This window comes from Lissotriton vulgaris, chromosome 3_2, assembly GCF_964263255.1.
Source record: "Lissotriton vulgaris chromosome 3_2, aLisVul1.2, whole genome shotgun sequence".
In the NCBI taxonomy this organism is placed as follows: domain Eukaryota; kingdom Metazoa; phylum Chordata; class Amphibia; order Caudata; family Salamandridae; genus Lissotriton; species Lissotriton vulgaris.
Window position 1 is genome coordinate 69,251,597 of NC_141690.1, and position 16,158 is coordinate 69,267,754.

Sequence of the window (16,158 nt, forward strand, 5' to 3'; positions counted from 1 at the left end):
ATGTCATTAGCTGTTGAGGTCAGTGAGTGGGTATGTGGGTGGCTGTATGGGCATGTGAGTGGTTTTGTAGGTGTGTGAGTGGGTGTGTGAGTGTCTGTATGGGTCTGTGCATGAGTGCCTGAATGGTTCTGTGAGTGAGTGCATGACTCTCCGAGTGAGTGAGTTAATGGGTGCATATGTATCTAAGTGGGTCTGTGAGTAGGTATGTGAGTGTCTGTGTGGGTCTGTGAGTGGGTATATAAGTGTCTGAGTAGAATTGTGAGTGGGTGTGTAAGTGTCTGAATAGGTCTGTGAGTGGGTATGCAACAATGCCAGTGGGTCTGTGAGGGAGTGTGGGAGTATGTGACTGGGTCTCTGAGTCGATGTGTAAGTGTCTGGCTGGGCCTGTGTATAGGTGTGTGGGTATTTGAATGGGCCTGTGAATATATGAGTGAGTCTGTGAGTTGGTGTGTGAGTATGTGAATGGGTCTGTGAGTAGGGGTGTGAGTTTCTGCGTGGGTCTGTGAGTGGGTGTCAGAGTGTGAGTAGCTCTGTCTGGGTGTGTGAGTGTCTGAGTGAGTCTGTGAGTGGGTGTGTTAGGCTCTGAGTAGGCCTGTAAATGGGTGTGTGAATATCTGAGTGGGTCTGTGAGTAGGTGCATGAGTGTCTAAGTTGGTCTGTGAGTATGTGCATGGGTGTCTGAGTGGCTCTATGAATGGGTGTGTGAGTGTCAGAGGGTTCCTGAGTGGGTGCATGAGTGGGTCTGTGAGTAGGGGAGTGTGTCTGTGAGGGGATGTGTGACTGGGTGTGTCAGTCTCTGAGTGGGTCTGTGAGTGTACGCATGGGTGTTGGAGAGGGTCTGTGAGTGGGTATATAAGTCTCTGAGTGGGCCTGTGAGTGGGTATGTGAGTCTCTGAGTAGTACTGGAAGAGAGTGCTTGAGTCTCTGAGTGGGTGTAAGAGTATTAGTGGCTCTCTGAGTGAGTACTAAGCTTGGGCACAGCTCTCGGAGTTTCACTCTGCCGAATTCCGCGTAGTTCTGAAAAACCTCTGTGGTATTCCGCAGAGTTCCGTGAGTGGGGGTAGTTCCAAGTCTCCTGACTCCTGAGCACTTGAGAACACAAGAGATATCCTAAATCAATTGTGTCAACTTAAAAAACATATCTTTGACTTTATATACATCCACTAGGTGGCAGTAAAGTGCTAAAGTAAATCACTGTTTCCACTTTCCTCCCTACTAAAACGGCAGCGAAGAGCAACCATCCCTGAATGATAAGGGAAAGAACATGCTCAATGTATTATATACATGCATATAGTTTTTTTTTTGTAAAATTTTTATTTTGCAGTATATCAGTGAAACGGAAAGGGGGTGGGAAACAGGAAGAGGGGAATCAGAAAAGGGGGGAAAGACAGGCGACATACCGCCACTCAGCCCCACACAGGGGGTGCAAAAAGGGGGAGGGTGCATTCAAAAAAGAAGGGCGATAGAGCTCCACAGTTCATAGGTAGCCAACAATAGTCCGACAAGCAATGGGGGAGTCCCCACCCAGTGCAGCTTCCAGTCCAGAACAGGTATCCGTAGATCAAAAGAACATCCCAAGCTCCGCCCATAGTCCAGCAACCCTCCCTAGTTATAGCCAGTCGTAGCAAGAGAGAGAAGAAAGAAAGGAAGAACACAAGATAAGTACCCCAACTATCCCTCCACCCTCAACCCTCCCCAACATCACCCTCCCCCCGGTGGCGGCGACCAACAAGCACACAATGCAATGCAGACATTCTCGTAATCAAAGTTGGAAAAGGTGAAGAGACCGCAGCGTTGGCGGGCATACAGCCGAAGGCAAGCCTCGGGACAGAAATCTCACAAGCGAGCCCCAGTTGTACATAAAATTTTTAAAATTCCCCAGGAAGATGTCAGAGAGGCGTTCCATGCTCAACAGACGCCACAATCGGGCATGCCACAAGGAAAGAGCTGGGGCAGATGGGGACTTCCACGCAGCCGCCAGAGTCATCTTGGCCGCACCCAAACATAACCACAGAACACGCTTGTCCGCTCTAGTCTGATGTTCAAGCAGCGGATCCCTAAGCCCTAGGAGAACAAAGGCCATGGTGTCTGGGATCGGGTAACCCAGGATATCTTTTACGTGGGAGAGAATCTCAGCCCAGAATGGTTTGATGGCGGGACAATCCCACCATATATGGCTAAAGTCTCCAAGCATCCCACAGCCCCGCCAACACCTATCTGAAGCAGTAGGAAAGATATGGTGTAATTTAGAGGGATACAGGTACCAGTCAAAGATGAGTTTCATGTGCGCTTCTCTGAGGTCAGTAGAGTGATTATGCGTTGTCACATCTCTCCATAAGGCCTGCCATTCAGTCGTAGAGATGTCCCTCCCCAGTGTGGATTCCCAATGGTCCTGATAGCGCGGTCGTGGTGCCACGGCAGAGTCTAACAACAATTTGTACAGGAAAGAAATCGTTCCCTTCATGGTGGAGGTGTGAAGAATGAAGGACTCAAATTTCGACAAGGGTCTGGTAGCTGCGTCCACCACGGCGGGCGACGTCGCCCAATGTAGGAGTTGGAGATGTCTGTAGCGTTCTGTCGGAAGGACGCCATAGTCCCTCATGCAGTTGTGGAAAGTGAGGGGTTCGACGCCATGGAATAAATGGGTGAGGGATCTACATCCACCCTCCCTCCAAGCGTCAAAGGGACCTTCCTCCAGGGCCGGGGTAAAAGCCGGGTTGAAATGAATCGGGGTGAATGGGGACGGGAATGTGGTCCAGCGGTCGTCACCGCTCACCGTGTCCCAAACCTTCAATACCGTGCCCGTGGGAGTACTAATGTAGGCATTTTTGGGCCGATGTGCTTTAGGCTTCCAGGCTAAATCCCAGATGGATCGCCCCGCAACACTCCGATCCATGTGGAGCCAGTGCTTTTCCGATAGCTGTTGCGACCACTCCACGATGACCCTCAGTTGGGCGGCTTTGTAGTACAAATGCATGTCCGGAAAGCCAACCCCTCCCTCTAAGCGTGGGCGCCGCAGGACCGAAAATGGAAGCCTCGCACGGCCGCCCTGCCAGACATATTTCAGCATCACAGTCTTCAGTCTGCGGAAGTAATCTAACCCTATCGGAATAGGCAAAGCCTCGTAGACGGAGAGCACCGAGTGGACATGCGAGAGCGACAGCGCTGGCTCCCTGATAGACAACAGGACGTCGTCCGCAAAGAGCGAGATCTTGTGCTGCTCGCCCGTAAAGGGAAGTCCCAAAATCCTCTCATTTTCCCGCACCGCCATAGCCAACGGCTCAATACTAAGAGCAAATAGAAGGGGCGAGAGGGGACATCCCTGACGCGTCCCTCGGGAGTGACGGAAACTCAAGGATCTATGGCCGTTGATCAACACTCGAGATGTAGGGCCGCTGTAGTTGGCCTCAATCATCCTCACAAAAGAGGGCGAGAAACCGAAGGCTACCAGTGTCTTGTGCAAAAACCCCCAGTCGACGCGGTCGAAAGCCTTCTCCGCGTCGAGCCCCACTAGCACCGCAGGCACGCGAAATCGTTCCGCCTTTTCAATGAGGTGTATGACGCGGCGCAGGTTATCATGGGTCTGCCTGCCTTTAATAAACCCTGATTGATCAGGATGGATCAGAGTAGGCATCAGATCTTGCAGTCTACTCGCCAGGATAGAGGAATATAGCTTGGCGTCTAAGTTGAGAAGCGCGATCGGCCGGTAGGATGTACAGAGAGTAGGATCCTTCCCCGGCTTGGGAATGACAGTGATTAGTGCTTCGGCCATAGAATCCGTGGTTCTGCCATCAAACGCCATTGCGTTGAAAAGGGAGACTAGGTAGTCACACACTTCAGAGGCGAATGTTTTGTAGAAGAGGGCCGTGTAGCCGTCAGGCCCTGGGGCCTTGTGCAGCTTCAGGCCTTTAATGGCGTCTAAGACCTCTTCCCGGGTGATGGGGGAGGACAGTGAATCATTCCACTCTGTAGAAACTTTCGGGAGAGACAGACCCTCCAGGAATTTGGATTGTGCGTCTGAGTCAAGGGCGTCCCTCGAGTAGAGTGCCGCATAAAAGCGCCCGAATATGGTCGCTTTGTCAGCATCTCTGTGCTGAACAGAGCCCACGTGGTCGCGAATGCCCCCTATATACTCTTTCTCACGCTTGTCCCTGAGTTGTCGGGCAAGATGGCGCCCGATCTTGTTGCCCTGGGAATAGGAGGTGCGCCTAAGACGCAGAAGAGTAAACTCCGCCCTGTTATTGTAATGGGCCCTCAGTTTCCCTCGCACCGCCGTCAGGGGGCGTAGAGTCACTCTGGAGGGGTTCGCCTTGTGAGCCTGCTCTAAGGAAGCCAGTTCCAATTCCAGAGCTTCCCGTTCCTTGCGCCTCAGCCTATTCAAATTCGCATTGAGGGCGAGGCACGTGCCCCGTAGAGAGGCCTTACATGCGTCCCACGTGGTATATACCGACGTGTCCGCAGGTGGGTTGAGGAGGAAGAAGTCACCAATCGCCTTGCGCAGAGCCTTACACGATTCCTCATCTCGCACTAGAGCTGCCGGGAAATACCACTTGCGCCAACCATCCCCCCCGGTGGCCCAGTGCAGTCCCAGAACCACGAGGCTATGGTCCGAGAGTGAGAGCGGAAGAATATCAGCTAATTGTATGTCCCCCCGGAGGGCCTGACTAACCAAAACATAGTCAATGCGGGAGTACGAGTGATGTACGTTGGAAAAAAAGGTGTAATCCCTGGTCTGTGAGTGGAGAGAGCACCAACTATCAATCAGTCCCATGTCTCCTATCTGACGTTTAGTTTCATCTGAAAAAACTCCAGTGTCTGCCCTGCGGCCCCCAGAACTATCTAGACCCCTGTCCCAGACCATATTGAAATCCCCTAATAAGATTAAGTGGCCCTCTACAAAGTCCCCCATCCTGTCCAGCAGATCCTGCAGAAAACCATTCTGTCCCGCATTAGGGGCATACAACACAGCAAAAGTACACAGGCGGCCACGCAACAATCCCTTCACCAGCAGCCAACGACCTTCCTTATCCACACTGACGCCCATGGGTTGAAAATGCAGGGAGGCTCGGAATAGCAGGGCCACCCCTCTATGCTTCGTGGCTGCAGATGCCCTGTAGATAAGGGAGAACTGCCTATGACGAAGCCTCAACTCATCCCTCCTAGCCAGATGGGTTTCCTGGAGGTCCACCACATCTAAATGATGATCCATGATGTACTTCCAGAGCTTCTGCCGTTTCTGCGGAGAGTTAAGGCCCTTTACATTCCAAGTTCCAATGCAGACAGGCATAAGAGGCAATACAGAGTCCACGCCATGCTCACAGCCAGACAGCCACGGCGCCCGCACCGGCCCCGTACATGCATCAGGACCCAAGCCCACGGAAAGAGTCGAGGGAAGCAGCCCAACCACAACCACTCCGAGAGGCCCACATGGTTATACCGCAGGCCGCGCCTGGCATTCACGTTCCGAAGGTACACAGGGGTCATGAAAAGGCACATCTCGAAGCAACATACAAACATAGAGGAGAATGTCATCAAAAATACCCTCAGCATACACACATCACACCTCGCCGCCGCCACCCCCCTTACCCCCAGCCCCAAACCAAACCACCCCGCCATGACACTCATACGCAGAGCTCCAAGAGTCCCACCCTCCCCCCCCCCCAAGAACAAAGAACAACAAAAAGCAACTCAAGGCACTGAACCTGAACCTCGTAGTCTTCAGTTCCAGTAGGTCGTGGTTCAGAAGTCTCCCACTGGACTGGGGTTGGGGCAGGGGGGTCCACCTGGGGACCCCCAGGTCCATAGTCCGGGGTGTCTTCTCCAAAAGTACCATTGTGCCCCGGGGACCTCAAGCCAAGAGCCCCTCCGACGCCACTCCGCGAGTTCGGGGTCACGCTGCACCAGAGCTCATCTGGGAATCTGTCATGGTGGCGGAGGCCACCGAAGCCACTGCAGCTCCTCTCTCCTGCTCACTAGTCGCCGAATCCGGCCGTCGTCGTTCTGTGGTTGGGCCCACATTGTGCCAAGAGGTAGAGCGCCGCCGCCTCCGAAACGGGGAGCCACGTGCCTCCCGCGCCGGGTCCGCTTCTTCGATACCTAGGAGATCCTTCGCCTCCCGCAGTGAGTTGATCTGTCGCAACCGATTTTCCCAACGAAAGATGATCCGGAAGGGATGGCCCCAGGAGTAGGATATTCCGCGTTCCCGGAGGAAGGCGGTCACAGGGCGGAAGTCCCTCCGCTTCTGTAAGGTCGTCGCAGCCAGGTCCTGGAAAAGCTGGGGGCGATGGCCCCTAAATTGCAACGAGGTAGTGGTTCTCGCTTTTCGTAATATCTTCTCCTTCAACTGGAAGTCGTGTACACAAACGAGGATGTCAGGAGGTGGCCCTCCGCCCCTCCTGGGCAGCCCAACTCTGTGCACTCTGTCCATCTGGATGTCACGCACCTCTTCATCCTCCAAGATCTGGAGAAACAGGGCCAGGACGTACCCACGCAGGTCCCCTGCCTCGCCGTCCCACGGCACCGCTTTGATACGAATGTTATTTCTTCTGGAGCGGTTCTCCAAATCTTCCGCGTGGGTTTGTAAATCCAGATTTTGCTCCGTAAGGCGTATGATGTCCTGTTGGAGTTGATGTACATCATTCGCCATGCTAAGATCATGGTCCTCCAGCGTCGCCACCCTTTCGCCGATCCCATCCACGTCTCTCCGCACCTCTCTGAGGTCCGAGGCCAACTGCGTACGGAGTTCGGAAATATCGTCTTTGATAGTGGCGAAGAGTTCTTTCATGAAGGCTTTGGTCGCCGGCGCCTCATCATCTGACTGTCTGGAGGAGCCACTGGCCCCAGGTGAAGCCGGCTGCTGTGACGGTTTGGGGACTACTTCCTTCCCCGTCTTGCCCCCTCTGCGCTGCGAGTTGGACATAGTGGTCAGTCTCTGCCACACTCCTGCACTCAGGTTCCAGATCACCGCCACTCGGAGGGCGAGAGTCGGGATGGCGACTCACTGCGTCAGGGCGACCCTAAATGGTGCTGTTCGTCCACTCCAGTGGTCAGACAGGTACCCCCCTACGACAGTGCGGCCTCGCTCCTTCCAGGCCACTTCGAATCGCCGGGGTGCCAGTGCCCAAGATTCAACCCAGGGGCGGAAGGCGGCCGGGGAGGCCTGCACCTCAAGGCAGACTGCTAGGGTCAAGGCCTACGGGACCCCAATACGGCACGCGTCCCCTCCAACGGCCAAACCAGGGACCATCCAGATCGGGCAGCCAGCGTTAGGGTGCCTCCAAAGTGGCTCCAAGCACTCGGCCGTCACAAGGGCCCATCATTCAAGTGGCGGCAGGCACAGCGCGCCACTCCCCAAGTCCGTACCGGCAAGGCGCGAATGTCCCGCTTCCTCTAGGCGCCGCCGTGAAAGCCCACCTCCAATGTATCGGCAAGCCACTCCACAGTCTCTACACCAGTGACCAGGGCCCCCGACGGTATCCCAAGCGCAGCCGCTGCCTTGGACCGGCCGCCTGGCTCAACGCGCCTCACCTCGCTGTATGCAGGGGTATGCTAGTCCACGCATCGGCCCTCCGGCCATCTGCACCAATCAGGCCCAAATCCGGCAGTCACCAATGTGGCGCGCGATCTTGCGCTGAGAAGGGGCTTCGTCACTTCGCCACCTCGCCCGCCTTCCTCCGCCGGCAGGCACGCCAGTCCGCTGCTCCCTGGGGTGAGGAACCCCCCTGCTCTACCTCCGTTGGGCTGACGGTGTAGTGCTCGGGCCGGCTCCGAGGTTCCGGGGGCCGCCCCTCGGTCCCCTCCGCCGGCTCCAGGTGTCGTCCAGCACCGGCCCGGGTCCGGTCCGCCGATCTCTCCGATCAGTGTCCTTCAATGGACGCTCCTTCCGCCGGCGGGTCCGGATCCTCGCCGCCCCCGCTCAGCGCGACGGACCCTGCGCTGGTGCTGCTGCAAGGCCCGGGACTGCTCCGCCTCCTCCGGCCACCAGATCACGCGAGGCCGCCGCCTTGCAGGCCGCCGCTCAGCACCCAGCTCCCGCTTTCCACGGGACACCCTCCGACGACGGGAGGACACCGGAACACACCGCCAGCTGTCGGCAGCCCCCGCCGATCGAACAGCGCAGGTAGGATGCCTCGGGACCCCGCAATCAGCCGCTGTGCAGGATCGGCGTCGGAGAGGCTCGAGAAAGCGTCCTACTCCGACGCCATCTTGGCCACGCCCCCCATGCATATAGTTTTATGCTGAAAACCTATACAAGAGATGACTCGTTCTGAAGCTGTTTTCTGAATTTTGCATAGGCGCACCTACATGATGGATTTCAAATGCCATTGAACTTTGTAGGATGACATGCTATGTAATATGTTGTCCCTCTCCTCGTTGCCTCTACCTGCAAGGCTGATTGACACGACTCTTCATTAATATGTTGGGTCAGAATTTGAGCCAATGCTTCTGTGCCTTTCATATTTGACTTGAGGGATGAGGTAATTCCCCCTGGCCCCTAATCATGGTCCCACAATCAACACAAAAAAAACTCAGTGATAAATAATTGATGGATGGGTGGTGAGGGAGACCGCGAATAACCCCTTCTGGGCTGAGGAATTTTATCTTTGTCAATGATCAATGCGACACTCAGTAGTGTCCTCTGCTCTCTCACAGAAATCAGTTTTGATACTTAATGTTACCCTTTTGTCCCGCCCCCTCCCGTTTTCATTGGGAATTACCTCTTCCGCGCAGAGTGAGGAGCCCTGTGCCTTTTAAAAGATCTCTCTTTTCCATTATGAGTTTGCGCTCCCAGTGCCTGTTACCTCGAAAATCAGACTAGAAGAGATCTGTAATGTGATGTCACCTGCTGTGATACTATTGCAACAGCGTGACAAGAATTACTGGCTTTCCTGTAGAGAGTGGTACTGTTGCCGAACAAGATTCTGATCCTGCTGGGCTAACCACTCAATGAAATGGCTTTCAGTGTTAGAAGCTTAAGTGGTGGGAGTGCTACGGTGGAAAAGTTGTCAACTTTATGGAGGCAACTTTTGCCTAGAGGCCCAGTTTGCTCACAAATGGTGCGTGCTTCAATATTTTCAAATACACATGGGGCGGCATGTCAGCAGCAATGGTTTGATGTTTGCAGACTCGCGCCCTTCAACAGCCGTTACGGAAATTAAAGGAAAGCGTTTGGAGTGCTCTGTGCAGGCTTTGGGAGGGAGGGGTGGTGGGGGGAAAAGCAGACCACGAAACAGAACTGTGTGAAAAAGGCCGCTTTATTGAAACAGGTGCACATTAACAAAATTAAACCTCGGCAAACGCCTTACAAAACTAAACCTCACTAAATAAACTTTTACCTCAAAACCCCAGACCCCTCCCCCACCCCTAACACACCATTGACCCCCCCCCCACCAACAATGCAAATTCCAGCATAATCAATTAAACATAACACATCCCCCATACTGATAACCAAAATCCCCGGCCTGCCCCTCAAACAACGTTATTCCCCCAACCACATGAAACACCCCAACAAATCAGCCTGCCCAAATCACCCCTACAACGACCCAACCAAAAACAACGAAGCATCACAATCCTGCCAATCCTGGCAAAAAACACCATTGACCCCCGCCACCCAGGAAGCGGGAGGGAAGGATACTGCCCTCCCACTTTCTGCCCCCCAAAACAGACCAAAAAGAATTAACAGTGTTGTACACCTCAACCAGTGAACTCCTGAACCTTCAAACAGCGGGACAAAACTTCCCGGAGTTCCAACAGATATAAATCCATCCAGAACCGTGAAAGATGAACACCATCGCTCCTAAAAAACTCAATTGTATCAAAACGAATATCACTATGCACAACCCTACCAAAACCTAACCCCCTACAAAACCTAGAAACTTCCAAGTTAATTTTCCTGCGTGCTCTATCCACTGCTTTAGGCTTGAGGGCACCTCTCCAGACTCTACGAGGAACCAATTCCGTCCACAGCACGTGGCAACCTGACCACTGCTCCTTGACCAGCGAAAGATCTCTCTTCATGGCCCGCAACATCACAACTCCCTTGACCCCACATAAATCATTCTCTCCCAAGTGAATGAGTAAAACATCCGGGCAGCGGCCCCCAACCAACCAGGAATTTAGGGCAGGAATCAATTCCCTCCACAACATCCCACCTTTACCCTTCCAAACCACAGAAAACAAACGCTCATTGAAACCAAGTAATGGGCCAAAATAACTACGGCAAGCTTGAACATGGGCCCATTTGACAAACGAATGGCCCACAATCCATATGGTCATTTCTCCCGCTCTGGAGCCAGCCACAGAACCTGAAAAGAGAAAAACAGCATCAGACTTATGGAGAAACATATGACGCAAGTGCCTCCCCCCCGCTGGCCTCACATAACGCTGAAAGCAATTAGATGAACAACGCCCTAAGCGCATGATATCCCGCCTAGACCAACCCCATTGATAAGCTTCAGTGGCAGCCCCAATTCGAAAAGAATGAGTACCGTAATGGGACTCGTCCAAACCGAGGCTCCGCAAAGCCTTCCGAAGGACCATACGAAGTTGGTATTCAGTGACTCGAGACCCATCAAAATGTCAAAAAACACCAGCTGAAACTTCCCCACCAGACAAAACCAACCAGCGTCGAGCCCACTGTAACGGGCAAGTCCCCGGGGGGGGAGGACGCAAGTAACCAAATGCCTTTTCCTGTACTCCTCTGATCGGTTTTTGACCTGTGTAGCCAAATGTGTACACCTCTGTCAGACAAATGAACCTCCTGCCATGTCAAACCCTGAATAAACCTAGAACCCAACAATTCCGAAACCCGAAAAGCCCCAAAAAACATCCACACCATAAGTGTGGAAAAAAGGCAAGCCTTAAAGGAATCCCTGCACACCTAGGGCAATGCCTCAACCACCCTAGCTAAAGTCTGCCAAGACAAAGGAGAGCGAACAGGACGCTCAGATCCCTGCTCCCTGGCCCAACCTTCTAACATTCTCTTCCCCACTTCCCCTGCCGAAGGAGAATAACCCAATAGGAGCTTACCCATAAATGCTATGCCCGCTAGTTTGCCAGCTATGGTTACCTTGGACAAGCCCTTATCCATCGAGTCAAGAATAAACTGCACCACATCTTCTGACCTCTGCCAACCAAAATCCCTTCTACAAGCACCTGACGCCAAGAATTCCGACCAGGCCAGGGTATACGCCGCTCTAGTAGAAACCGCTAACGAGCCTACCACCAGCTGTATGACCCTACGTTGCCTACATACCACAGATGTTCCGGCATGGGGGTCGGAGTCCTGTCTGCGTCCTTGGCAAGCCCATGGAACCTCTCCCACTGTGAACAAACAAAGCATCCGCAATGTCATTGTTCACTCCTGGGATGTGCAAAGCTCTAAAGCTGATGTCAAACTTCAGACAACCCAACACAAAGACTCGAAGTAGTTTTAGAACCTGCTCATCCCGGGCTGACTGTCTGTTAATGATATCCACCACAGCCATATTGTCAATTCGAAAAAGGACCTTCTTATGGGCCAGATCTGATCCCCACAGCGTCAAAGCAACCAGCACCGGGAAAAGTTCCAGAAAGGTAATGGACCTCCCCCCACACTTCCAGTCCTCAGGCCACTGTTCAGCACACCATTTGCCTTGCCAATACAAACGAAAACCTTCACTGCCTGGCGCGTCTGAAAATATTTGCACATCCCACAAAAAGTCTTCCTCCCGGGCCAAAGGAACTCCATTAAAAGAGTGCAAAAAGACAGACCACATCCGAAGATCCTCTTTAACTCCTGCAGACAGCCTGACATGGTTCACTCACTCTGATCTAAACCTCACCATACGCTCACCTTTAAATACCCCATCCACACCACACATAGTCATCTTAAGTGATCCCGTGTATCCGTAGGTCGCAGCACGTCGTACCCCGTAGAGGTGTACGATGACCCCGATGATGAAGCATGACACCAAGGGGCCTGTTGGTGTGTGAGGGGACCAAAAACAACAAGGATGTTCCCCACATTTGGAGGATACGCTCTTCGCTCAAGGAGTGGATTCTTTTTGTTTATGTACTTTTGACCAGGGAGAACGAATCCATTTCGATACATCTCTCTCTCCCCCCCCTTTGTTAGTGATAGTAAATGATGGCCAGACAGAGCACGACCCAGGCGCCTACAAAAGGTCCTCCTCGCCCTGACCACCCGGCATGCAAAATTCAAATGGCCCAACAAAACCTGCACTTCTTTTACAGTTACTTTTTGACATTGCAGCATGGATGCCAAAAGCTCCAACATTTTCACCTTCTTGTCCACAGGTAAGCGAGCTTGCATGGCCACAGAATCAAGTTCCATCCCCAAAAAAGACATGGTCGCGCAAGGACCCATGGTCTTTTCTGGCGCTAATGGCACACCAAGGAACTCCATAAGCATCTGAAATGTGTCCAGAGCTGTTTGACACTCCGTAGTACCAGGGGCACCCACAAAAAAGAAATCATCCAATTAGTGTGTCACTAAGACATGGCCACTGCGCTGAGTGAAAAACCATTGCAAAAAGGTACTAAAGGATTCAAAAAGGGAACAGGACACAGAGCAACCCATCGGCAATGCTTTGTCCACGTACCATTTACCATTGAAATGGATCCCCAGAAGACTCCAATCATCTAGATGGACTGGAAGCAAATAAAATGCAGATTTAATATCGCATTTTGCCATTTCTGCAGATGCACCCGCAGACACGACCAGGGACATGGCAACATCAACTGATGAGTATGACACAGAGGCAGCCTCCTCATCAATAAAGTCATTGACTGAATACCCCTCCGGCCATGAAAGATGTTGGATTAACCTATATTGACCGGCCTCCTTCTTGGGAACTACTCCAATAGGAGATACAATCAAGTCCTGTAAAGGCCATGAATCAAAGGGACCCGGCATCCTACCCTCTCGCACCTCTCTGTCCAGTTTGTCCTGCACTACCTCTGGGTGTTCGAAAGCTGATTTAAAATGTTTTGCAAAGCGCCGCTGACGCGGCCCGTTGTAACCAAGGCGAAAACCTACAGTGAAACTTTCCACTAACAGCCTGGAAACTCGCAAATAGTCATATCCTTGCAAGGCTTCTGACAACTGACCTAATTTAACCGGAGTATGAGCCTTTGGGCCCAGACCCCTGAGGAGCCTTTCACCCTCTGGAAGGCTGTGGCTGTTGTGAAGTACTGGCAGCACTGACTGCTGGACGCACCCACTGCTGGCTGCTTGAGTTCCCCGCACCCCAACATTTGAACAAAGGATGTTTCCTACCACACTGGGAACACTCATGCCTGAAGCGACAATATTCTCTGGCGCACGTACCTTTATTGAAATCCCAGCATGTACCGATTCCTGCCTGTGCTGATGAAGTATTCCCTTTAGTTTATCGGCCCTTTCAGGGCTTCCCCTGAAAGGGCCGATAAACTAAAGGTAACCCGCTAGCCGTAAAAATCGTTTTACCTCCTGCTGACGCACCCATCGTGTGCTGCCATAAATCCGTATCCAACTCCCCCCACTTTGCTTCCGGATCCCATGCCATATGAGCTCGAAACTCCTCATCGTACTGAGCCCAAGCAAAGCCACTACCAGTAATTTGAGCTTTACATATAACATCCATGTATTTAAAAATGGCAACGCAGCGCTCTGGAAATTTCTCGCAGTAAACGCTAGCATAAATCAAAAATGCTGCAGTCCAATTCTCAATATTCAAAGGAACTTTAGGGCGCTTAGCCAGCTCATATTCCTCCTCGCCCTTCCAAATCCTTTCCTTAGTAGCCAGCATCAAATGTGCACCCAACGGTTTCGTGACTCCCATGTAGGGCAGCTTCTTAATTTTTAATTCTTTCCTATGCAAAGTCTCTTTACCAATGGTGACTTTGTCAGTGTTCACACCACTCTCTACTTTAGAACCTAAAACTCCCTCATCAGCCCCTGTACCAACACCTTGATCTTTAACGTAACGACCTTTGTAAAGTTTACCCTCACGTGCTCCCCCCGCCTCCTCTCCCCCTGTCCCCACAGACACCATTTTTGGTCTGGCCCGTGGTTCAAAAAGCTCACCTGGCGGTAACAAGGGGGCCTGACCAGGCACCGACCGCCATGACACATGTTCAACGCTATCCACCGGACAAGGAACCCTCACCGAGGGGCCGCGCTCTCCTCCAGGTCCAGACGCTGTAGCCACGCTAGGCGGTATCACTGGCGGTGCCTGAAAGAAACTACGAGAAGGATGAGAGAGCCCCCCACTAACCTCTAAATCGCAAAGTTCCCCTTCCTCAGGACTTTCTTCATCATAGTCCAACACCAATGGCTCCTCCACCTGTGAAGGGCCAGCAATAGACACTGCACCACGGGCCTTACCGGGCCCTGTAGAACCAACCAGGGCCTTACCGGACCCTACATGACCAAAACGAGCCTGCCCAGACTCTTTCCATGCACCAGCAGGAGGAGCCGACTGTCCACGTCGGTACTCCCCAACACGTTGACGATCAAGTAACACATCTTCTGTTGTCCGCTCAAACCGTCGTGAAGACCTAGGAGTTGGAGCCAGTGAGGTCGCGCCGGACCTGCGTGTACTGACCGCGCCGGGATCCCCTGACGGTACGGAATGTGCCGCGCCAGGCTCCACCCTCCCTTCTCCTCGGCGCCGCTGGGCCGCACTTCGCCCTACCGAGTCTGCTGGTCCTGGAAATTCCCTAATCTGTGGAAAGAAAGTTCGGACTGATGTGCCGGGACCCTGCAAATTACCTACACCCAAATCCTGAGAACCACAAGAAGGCACCCTACCAGTCCCTATCGTCTGCACAGAATCAAACAATCTACCCTGGGTAACACCCGCCCCACGCGCAACCGGCGCAGTAGGAGGGGAATCAGGCACCTCATCACCACTGCTCTAATCCAACATAGATTGTACAAGTGACGCCGCAGGACCCAACACCTGAGCACCTCGAGCTGCCTCACCAACAGTCAAAGGCACCCCGGCTTCAACAGATTGGCTCATGACAAGCGAAGGATGACCCTGCAAACCCCGTCCACCCTGTACAGTATGTTGACCTTTCCCAGCCACGCCAGCCTCCTCAATTGCAGCACCCTGGAGCCCCTCCGACCAAGACGGAAAAATATCCAAACCTCCCCAAGACCTAACATCCTGTCCTGACCTCTATCCTCAGAAGGCCCAACCAAAACTGACCCGCTACCCACAGAATCCACAAGAGACTGCCCACCAGGAGCCCAAGAGCGAGAAGGAGGGGGCATAAGACCAGGATCACCCTCCAAATTCTGCTGAGGAAAAACCTCCCACCCTCCCATCTGCGCCCACTCCCCTTCCCCCACAGAGCCACTGTGAACCATAGCCACATCTCCCTTTGGAGAATCCTGAGGAGAAAAAAGGAGGGGTCTGAAGGGGGGCTGAAGGGGGGGGCCACCGAAACTTCCAACTGCCCAGAAGAACCAAAATCAGCACGCATACCCCTTGAACTGGGAAGGGGAGCCAAAACGGGAGCAGGAGTGGGAACCATAAAACTCTGGCCATCCCCAGTTGTCTCCCCTCTGCACACCTGCCCTGAAAGCGCTAATGAGGGGGGGCGCCAACCAGCCTCTGAACACTCTGACCAGACTCCAAATCCAAAGTCAAGGCTGGCGTGTGCACTCGAGCCGGCTGAAGGCTCCCACTTGCCTCAACCAGCTCCGCTCCAGACACCGGTAGGAACAACACAGAAGCAGAACGCTTCTTCGAACCACCCCGCTCCCCGCGTCGACCACGCTGCGCAGGGGCAGACGTGGCTTGCGGCCTTAAAGCCGGAGCGACATGTGAAACCGGCGGAGCAAGAAAGACCCCATCCTGCCCCACGTGTCCCTCCACAACCCCCGGACCAGGCGGAAAAACAGCGCCCGCGTCTTGCACCACAAATGAACGTGCCTTCGCGCCCGGAGCCGCCTTGCGAAAACGCGGGCGGCCTCGCTCACTCACCCCATCCAGCTTCGGACGTTTCGGGGTCATACACGCAGCGACTACCGCTGCAACACCAGCAGAAGCCTGACGGGTAGGCCGGGAAGGACCCATCACGTCCCCCAACACAAGCTCAAGGCGGCCCGCTTCGCTAAGAAGACGAATGGCCTCCAAAACTCAATAGTCTTCAGCTGCCATGATC

At 53.4% G+C, this 16,158-nt stretch overlaps 1 protein-coding gene across 1 annotated transcript in view; it reads left to right on the forward strand.

Moving 5' to 3' along the window:
• Positions 1-16,158, forward strand: part of LGI2 (leucine rich repeat LGI family member 2) — a 403,046-nt gene that overhangs the window by 105,463 nt on the left and 281,425 nt on the right. The window lies entirely within an intron of this gene.